Source organism: Lagopus leucura, unplaced genomic scaffold (genome assembly GCF_019238085.1).
Source record: "Lagopus leucura isolate 7727_CA_CO unplaced genomic scaffold, USGS_WTPT01 Super-Scaffold_100159, whole genome shotgun sequence".
NCBI classification, from domain to species: Eukaryota; Metazoa; Chordata; class Aves; order Galliformes; family Phasianidae; genus Lagopus; species Lagopus leucura.
The window spans coordinates 6,563,944-6,571,863 of NW_024962335.1; the positions used below are offsets into that span (position 1 = coordinate 6,563,944).

Below are 7,920 nucleotides of genomic sequence, written 5' to 3' on the forward strand. Positions count from 1 at the left end.
AGGCTCATGGTGGCTTCTGGGAAGCTTGCTGCTGCATGGTGGATATTGCCAAAGTTGTGGTGCAGCACAACCCTCTCATTGGCAATGCTGGTTGCTCCCAGTCCTTCCTCTAGAATTGCTATAGTTTTCTGAAGGTGCAAGCTGCTTCTAAGGTCCAGAGCAGAAAATAAATGCAAAGCCATAACAGACTAGGGTATAGTTTCAACTACACTAGAGCGTTTTTAAGTTAAAATCCCATATGCTTTAACCCTCTATTCTTGCAAATGCCTTCTTCATTTTGCCTTGAGCTTTCTGGAAAGAGTAGAATTAGATCTGTGAAATTAAAATAGATTTTTCTTGTTAGCTGGAAGTGCAGGATAAGTCAAAATCAGGCATGAAATTGAAAACTGTGATAAGGAAATAAGCTGTCAGAGGCCTTGGTTGAAATATGTGACCTTGCAGCCTTTCCATCTCTAATTTCATTGATTAAAGTGATCATTAGCAGTCTTCTTAATTATGCATAATGTTTCCGATTTTCTATACTCCTTGCTTTGTCCTCAACAAGTTCTTATAGCTCAATTTCATCTCTCCTTCAGTTATTTCTGGATTCTAATATAAGAGATTAAAGAGATAATTAACTCAATGACATGTTTGTGGAGTACCAGCAACACAGAATTTGGAAAGATGTACTAATGTAAATAATATCAGCAAATCTAGAGTGAAGAATGAACAGATCATGCTAGATTTTTCTGAACTCAGTAGAATTCTGAACTCAGGAAAGAATTTGATGAGCATAGAGCTCACAAATACGCTTTTTACAGTTTCCACCCAGGGAAAGCAAAGGCTGAACAACCATGGCTTTCAAGACCGAGGAAGACAGTGTGGTGCAGAACTCCCCAGGCCAGCATTAATCTGCAATGCTTCGCTCACATCCTATGGCTCAGTGACACCAGTGTCTTCATCAAGCCCCAGGACATTTCCGGGCATACCAAATCAGGTATAGCAATGAGCAAAAGACTTTTTCTAACTTAAGAATTACAACAGTGTGGAGTGAGTTGTCACAGATTTTGCTGTGTTCGCAGCTCAGCAGTAGGAGCAGTTGGCATCCCTGCATCATGAGGACCTGCATCCTGACTGTTTTGATATACTGCTACAAGAAACCCAGCACCATAAACAAGGGGACATAGACATTTAAAGCTGTTATTATTCCTGTAGGCTCTAGATTTTAAACCAGTCCTGCTGCCTCTCTTGCAAGGGTCTCTCTGGGACTTGGCTTCAGTGGTATGATCTCTTGAAAAGTTATAAGGACAGTTAAGACAGAAGGTAGGAAGGAAAGGTATCTAAGTCCAATGAAAACTGGAGCAAGTATGCAGACACAATATTTCCTAGAGAACAGATCAAATAAATAGTACTATTTTCAATACATAAACAAATAAAATGTGCAAGTTAACAAATAGCATGGGGAAGTTTATACCCATGGGCTTCAGAAACTTCTTCTGCCAACATCATTCGTGTTAGCCTTTGTGTTAGCCTAGAAAAAGTAACAGGGCTTCTTCTGAGCTACCTACTCAATTAAACTTACTCTCAGATGCATTTCAGAATTGAATATAGTTTAGTCTTTGTAGTTCCCACAGTTAGAATATAGTATGGATCCCACGTGCCATGCTTTGTTTACACAGTACACCCAGTCTGCTATATAGGAATATCTCTCTAAGGCAGATGCTAGTGCTGAGCCACCTTGTTTTTATAGTTAAAATTTTAATTTATATCTTGTTTAAGTAGTCTTAAGAGACAAAATCCTTGTATGAGATAAAATCCATCAGCAGCCCTCCTCTCCTAGTTTCAAAACATGTGAACCAGCCCTTGAAATCAATGCACATATCCTGCTTATTATTCTGCTACTTATATTTCTCCGTTCTACCCACAAATTTAACCCCTACACTCAGGTGGAAGTTCACCTTATTAAGTCCTGCTTTTTTTAAACAAGGTGATAAGTCAATGTTAACATATGAGGACTTTCCATATACAAATCAAATTCAACAGTAAAATCCCCAGGGAGTTTCAGGGTCAGTTCCACTTTACCATCTTTGATACTAAAACTCTGCTTGGGTTAAGAGTTTTTGGGAAATATAAATTCAGGAATAAATCTGAGATTATAATTGTCACATTGGATGTAAATGATTTACATTCCATGCTAAATATGCTCAGCATTTGGACCTGTGTGGTCTCTGGGGCCATGTTCTTCCATAACAGATGCTACTTTCTCCACCATTTTCCTTTCCCAAACAGATAAGTTTTTATATTTGGGATTTGTATCTCCTCAGCTGTCAGAGAAATTTGATCTTTATGTAGCTGAAACTCAATTCATTACTCACTCTGTAAGCTAGGACATGAGTTATGAACTGGAATTGACAGCTGGTTGGAGTAGCTGAAACACTTCAGTGAATACCTGTTGTGTTCACACTGGGCCAAGACACTGGAAACATGGCATCAGCCTTCTGCTTAACATGGTTACTCTCAACTTTAGTGCTTCCCTTAGAAGCAATTATATTCCTGGATGGATACAATGATTCCTTAAATCGATCTTTACTAGATTTCTGTCCATTCATGATCCCAGTATTTGGAAAACAGTATTATCTATTTATCCAAATTTCACTAGCAGATAAACTCCATATTCACAAGGCTTTGTCATGCATCAACAGATAATGGGTATATGCCTTCAGTGGGAGCCTGAGAAGATATTCAACCAATTTTTTTTGTTGTTTTAATTTCAGTTCACTGACCAGCATCACTTCAAGTTTTGCCAGCTATTTTTCATCCAGAATCTGCATAATCATAATCATGCTGCTGTCATCGTGCTTCGAAGACATTGGTGCTAAGAGAATGCCTTCTCCAGTCTCTTAGCAGCTAAGCCTATAGCACATCATCATCTCCTCTCCTGGACCCTAAACAAAGACCCTATTTTATTATATGACCTCCTGTTTTTTTTTCATCTAAACTCTTTGGTCCACATTTTGAGCAATATTACTGTAGATCCCATGGAATGTTTGAATACCGCAATGTTCAAGTTCTCTTTTCATGGCATTGCTTCCCTATGAATACTGCAAGTATAGCAGGGAAAAGAATTACTTGTCCATGGGCCACCTTGAGAAACAACATTAGCCTGCAAATAAATGACGTGAAACTCAAGAGAAGGATTTAAATGTACTTCAGTTTAAATATTTTACTTTCAAAATGTGCCAGATTGCAGCACCTGCGAGAAATTTCAAAAATAATTTCTAAGGAAAGATCTCCTAGCCTCTCTAGTTCTTCACAGACCATCTGAATTAGTAAAACTAGGCACTGCACTGTTCCACAATAGAGCATGTTTAATTTTCAAGAACAAAGCATAAGTATTTCCCTCATAAGTCTACATTCTGAACTTCTGCAGAGTGGCATCACCCTGTAGAGCAGATGTGAAAATGAGAAAGAGTTTGCTTAAAGAAGAATTGTGTAAAGATAATTCTCCCTCATCTTTTTGTAGACATACGGCCTGCAGGGTACAGAACACATGAAGGATCTTGAAATGCAGAAATATCTGCTTTTGATAATATTTAAAGATCCTAGGAAACATTAGGGGGAATCCCTTATTGACTTAATACGTCAGCATTTTCAGCTCGGTCTACAGATTTTTGTACATTTTTTTTGTATGTTTTTCTAACTTTATCATTACTAATGAAAAATATTGTAGATGACAGTAAGCAAAATGGATCCATAATAAAGACAAAGCTAGAAACACTGCAAGAATGGCAGCCATAGAAAGCTTTTTTAGAATGTAAATACCATGCTATAATTGCCTATTTGCCTTTTTATAAACCTAGTGTTAAAAAAAATACCAAAAAATCCCATCGGTTCCATCATAAAACAAGAAATTGCATATGACAAAATAAATTAAAAAGTAGCATTCCATTCTTGAGTGAACATCTCACAGAAATAAACCAATTCCCAGGTTCAATAAAGAGGAAGATAATGGGCAAGAGAAAACAATTCTTTTTCATTGTGCTTCTTGGCATCAAAGCCTAAATTTCTTGTCAGAAAAGAATAAAGATAGAGACTACCTAAGGAGAAAAATGGCATTCTCCCAGCATACTCAATGTGCTTCTAAAATAAGGCCCTCCCTACAAGCCACTCTGCACTCCCATAAATAGGCTAGGAGATATCAATCATGCAGAAGCATAATATGGTTGAGAGGAAGCATACAGTTTACCTTAACCTGGCACTGAGTAAATGAGGTAAATCTTGGGGAAAAGGTATTTTTCTCCACTTTAGAGAGAAAAAAAAAGGCCAGTAACATTGTTTTATTATTTGTCAGACATACCTGAAATTCATCACATTGAACTGTTTACTTCTACCTGAGTCACATTGCCTATCTGTACTTTCATTTCTTTGTTATTATTTGCCACTGCATACAGCATACTAATCAGCATGGCTGATGCACTTTATTTTTAAATGATAATATCTTTTTGAAAAATTCTGCTACAGAGTCGTAGGTGCTATTGAGTCATAAGAGCCTGCCTTAACCCTGCTTACCCCAATGACTGTGCAAATCTAACCCCGTACTGTAGTCTCACCTCAATTGTTTACCATCTGAGTTGCCTTGGGGCAACTGATGATCACCTCTGTACTTTTCTTACATTTTCCACCCTTGGAGGAAATAGCAAATGGCTAAACTTCAAAATAATCAGCTGAACACTATAAAATAAGAAAAAAAAACAAATATTAAATACTACATATAGCTCTACAGTGGTGCTCCTGAGTTTCCTTGATGCGCATTTGACAACATTTATCCTCAATATCTACTGCAACCTGCTTAGCAATATTAGATCTTTATTAAAATTTTCAACTGTGATTTGTAGAAAAGTTCCTAAGAGCAAACCTAATCACTCATTGGTAGTAACAAAGACAGCTTCATTTTCAAAGTTTTATGCATACAATGTTCCCCAGCTGGTGTTTACTGAGACTTCAATTTGTCTTTAATCTTAACACTCTAATTTCTACACAAGAACAACTGTGCTCCAGAGGAGGGAAGCTGGGACACTGCATCAGGTTGTTTCCTATTGAGCAAAAATTCCCAAGGACTTCAAATGGGAAAAGAACTAGAAATGACATCCACAAGAGACAGCCAGAACAATGGCTCCCTGCCTCCCTCATTTTAGCAGCTCTGGAGAAACCTGTGTAAGCAGGTTCTGTAGGAATAAGATTATCAGGAGAAGAACAGAAACTGAATGCACTCAGCAGTAAAAGACATCCAGAGGCCACTATGAAATGGCTGCTTTGGAGTGGCACATGCTGCTCTCTGCTGAATGTCCTGGGGCAAGCCTACAAAATGACACATGTGGAAATGTGCCAAGTGAGGCTTAAAGAAGATTGAATTATTATTATGAAATACAGTAAGAATGGGACTACCATATAAGGATTCAAATTTTACTTACAATTTGTGCACAATTCTTGTGCCGCAAGTAGGTATTACAAATTATCCTACAGAGGAAATGACCAAAGTCAGTGGGATTTTTAGTCAGCTTTTCAGACTAAAAGTTTTATATAGTATGCATACATATGTTTCGGACCATGCACACAGGTTGCTCCAAAATTAATGCTTCCTATTTATTTTCATGGAAACTACAACAGATACAAAGAGCCCAATAACACTATTTGATAGAGCAGTTTCTCAGCTACAAAGCACTGTTTGTCAACACAGTCACCACTACTGCTGTGAATTTTCACCAGCGATGAACAAGATGCCACGGACATAAAAATCTAAATCAGCGGAGGTCACTCACTTTCACCACTGCTGAAATGCACCACCCACTGCCTCACTGTGCTCACATCCAACCTTTGGACTCCATAAATGTACAGCCAGAGCTGATGAATGTGAATGGGTGCCATTTTTTTCTGCACAGAGGAATTCAGTCCCACAGCTTTGCTTCATACATACTTCCATGTCAGACACCATTTTGTCAGCGCCCCTCTGCTGCCATCTGCCACATGCTCTCTCCCAACAGCTAGAGTAACCGCTGTCATTTTTAAATCAATATCCTCTTCTATCTTGCTAATTTCCACAGAAAATATTTCTCCTCTAGCCTTCCCGTGTCCAGACCCTTAATTTGCTCGTTCCATTCATATTCCCTTTAGACCTTTCTCCCACAAATCCTGCTTTTGCAGAAGATGTGCCTGAAGTGAGACTTTAGCTCTGGGACCAAGGTGACTTCTGTTCTCTCTCTCTCACCAATGAATTTAGCTCTTTCACTATCACCTCCCTTTCTATACTATTTCACATATATTTCATGAGATATTTAATGAATGCATTTACTAAAAAAAAAAAAAAAACCATGCAAAATAAAAATTAGATCACTCTGGACAAATTAAACTAGTACTCAGGTAAAATTGCTATGAATTTCCTGTAGAAATTGTACCAAGCATTGATCCACGTACACAATAACCTCTTCAGCATTTTAAAACATAAATTACTGGAGGAAAGAAAAGATGCAACCTAAATAATGGCATGAGATTCAGGGGGTTTCCAGTCAATTCAAATTTTACCTGGATGTAAAACCCTCTGTGTTCCTGGATAAGTTACTTCATGTTTCACAGCTCTCTGTCAAAGAACAGCATTGAGTTTCCCTGGGATCACTGCTTCACCCTCTCTCCCATTAGCTCTGTAACCTCCTCAGGGCAGTCTCCCCTGCTACACATACAAATAACATCTGCAGCCAGGAAACCCCCATCTTATCTGGACTTGCAGGTTTTAACATATTATAAACACTTCATTAAGAGTTTTCATTAATGCAGCAGTAATTGGCAATGCTGAAAAATGCTTTTCTTTCTTTTTTGTCCTCTCTCTCTCATGAAGACATGGGCACACATATACCACTCACACAGACTTTCTGTGGCTGCCGTTGCCACCACACACTGACCTTTGAAATATGGAAATAAAAATGCTCAGAAATAAAGCTGGCAACAACAGTAGCCTGACTGTCGTCATTCAGAATCTGAAACAAGTAGGGCTATAGTTTGCAAGCTGTCTTCATAATTACTTGAAGCAGTTGTCACTCTGGCTCTAGTTTGTTCATTACACCCCAAACAAACAGCTGATACTTGTTAAAGCACATAAGCCACTTTGTTGAGGCAGGGTTCTTTATTGTGAGGGACCCTGCAGCTGCAAGTCACATGCAGTTCACAGTATTTCCTGATTTCCTTTGCTTTATTTGCCTGCCTGCATTCCCTTTACAGCAATGTTGTTTTTTTTTTCTTTTTTCTTTTTTTTCTTTTTTTTTTTTTTTTTTTTTGGGGTGTCCCTAGAAAAAAAAAAAAAAAAAAAAAAAAAAGTACAATAAGGTAAATATTAGCTAACATAAAGCTTGATAGGCTTAAGGTTTATGACCCAAATCTGGTTCCAATTAAACAAATGCTTTTGCTGTGGTAAAGAATGCTTAGCAATAAGAACGTCATGGCTGGAATGTGGGGCTGTTGTGGGGCTGCTGCACTCCAGTGAAACAACTGCTGCTTATAGTTCAGCACTTTCCCCCTTTGGAGGGGGAAATGAAAGAACAGCATAAATCTGAGCTGAGTCAGGAGGCTTCTGGGAAAGTCCTTTCTTTGCACTCCTAACTCCTGAACACTGAGGCATTGGTAAGTGTTCTGCCATGTGCTACAGAGGAATGCTCAGCTGGATGATGGTCATGATCATCTCTGATGAACCACTGGGTGCAGGCATAGGACCCCGCTGGTCTGTGGGGAACAGGTCTCTGTGACTGCTGGCAGAGGTGAAGAAAGGAATGGAGAATGTATGCAGGAAGCAGATCTAGTTTAATCTGGGCTGTACAAGGAAAAATATCCTGTTTGATAATTATTTTTTTTTCTAGCCTGCTCTGGCAACATGATTTTGAAATAACAAAAGCAACA

At 38.5% G+C, this 7,920-nt stretch overlaps 1 long non-coding RNA gene across 1 annotated transcript; it reads left to right on the forward strand.

Moving 5' to 3' along the window:
• Nucleotides 1-744: 744 nt before the first annotated feature.
• LOC122190424 lies at nt 745-3,168 on the forward strand. Its single transcript, XR_006182124.1, has 2 exons — nt 745-976; nt 2,754-3,168. It is a non-coding gene; the product is annotated as an uncharacterized LOC122190424 (long non-coding RNA).
• The last annotated feature ends 4,752 nt before the right edge of the window (nt 3,169-7,920 follow it).